Genomic DNA, 1,980 nt, shown 5'->3' with positions numbered 1-1,980 from the left:
CAGAGACAAAAAAGTGGCGAGGAGCACACGCGACTACGGCAAGCGCAGAGCTCTATTGTAAAACGCGTCTGTCGTAAAATTCACTGTGGTGCTTTTATGTAAAGGAAATTTAATGCTAGTTTTATTGTACATTTATTTTGCTCCCAAGCAGGAAACTCTTGCTTTTATAGAAAATATTGGCCCCAAGTTATTCAGTTAATCTCCAAAAATATTGTTATCTCCAATAACATACTGCTAAAAATATGTAAGCATTCTTTCAATAAATTTCTATTATCATCATTATTATTAGTAGTAGTAGTAGTGATATTAGTATTTTTTAACACAGTAGTAAATGATAATAACACATTATTATTATTATTATTATTATTATTATTATTATTATTATCTAAGCTGATACCAATATTTTAATGGTTAGTAAGCGTAGTCAAATATTATAATATTAAGTATAATATTTAATTATTATATAATAAAATATGCATGCATGCTCTCAGTAAACATCATTATTAGTATAGCATTTAATAGTACATGATAAAAATTACTTTTAATAATATTTATTATGTTATAATAATAATGTTCATTATAGTATAGCTCTCCAATCAAAACATCAAAATATGTAGCACAAAGACCCTATAACAGCAATTAAAAGCCAGTTGATATTTATTTACTTATTTATTATTATTATTATTATTATTATTATTATTATTATTATTATTATTATTAATTATATAATTGTAACATATTTTATTTTATTTTTTGTTTTATTTATTTATTATTTGTAATTATTTATTATTATTATTATTATTATTATATATAAATGTAAAATAATAATTTTTATTTATTTTGTTATTTTTATAGTTTTATTTATTTCCTTTTTTATTATTTATTATTATATATCATTTAAAAATATATTTATTTATTTATTTGTTGTTATTTTTATTATTATTTACAAAGTTGTAAAATATATTTATTTACTTATTTTGTTATTTTTATTGTTATGAATTTTTTTTCATTATTTATTATTATATATAATTTAAATTTTTTATTTATTTATTATTATTATTATTATTATTATATTTATATATAATTGTCATTCATTTATTTTCTTTTTGGCTCAGTCCCTTTATTAATCTGGGATCACCACAGCAGAATGAACTGCCAACTTATCCAGCATATGCTTTACTCAGCGGATGCCCTTCCAGCCACAACCCATCACTGGGAAACATCCATACACTCTCATTCACTACGGTCAATTTTAGCATACCCAATTCACCCATACCACATGTGGGGGACTGTGGGGGAAACCGGAGCACCCGAAGGAAACCAACGCCAACACACAGAAATGCCAACTGACCCAGCCGGGGCTTGAACCAGCGACCTTCTTTCTGTGAGGCGAACGTGCTACCCACTGTGCCAGCCGTGCAGCTTTATTTATTTATATAATTAAGTATAATTGTAAAATATTTATTTTTATGTATTTATTTATATTAATATTGTTTTTTATTTATTTATTATTTTTATTATGTCATATTATATATCATTTAAAATATTTATTTATTTATTATTATTTGCATGTAAAATGTTTATTTTTATTTGTTTATTTATTTATTTCGTTATTTTTTTATTGTTTTCTTTATTTATTATTTTAGATTATTAATTATTTTATATCATTAAAAAGTATTCATTTATTTATAATTTTATTTATTATTATTATTATTATTATTATTTATATAATTGTAAAATATTTATTTTTATTTATTTATTATTATTTTTAATTATTTATTATTATTATCAGTTAAAATATTTATTCATTTATTTATTCTTTTATTTATTTATCATTAATATTGTTATTTATATATAATTGCAAAACATTTATTTATATTTATTTTGTTATTTTTATTGTTTTACTTATTTCTTATTTTTTATTATTTATTATTATATACGATTTAAAAATATTTATTAATTTACTTACTGCACCAAACA

The sequence above is a fragment of the Danio aesculapii genome, chromosome 6 (genome assembly GCF_903798145.1).
Source record: "Danio aesculapii chromosome 6, fDanAes4.1, whole genome shotgun sequence".
In the NCBI taxonomy this organism is placed as follows: Eukaryota; Metazoa; Chordata; class Actinopteri; order Cypriniformes; family Danionidae; genus Danio; species Danio aesculapii.
Note: the sequence above shows the minus strand (reverse complement) of the source record.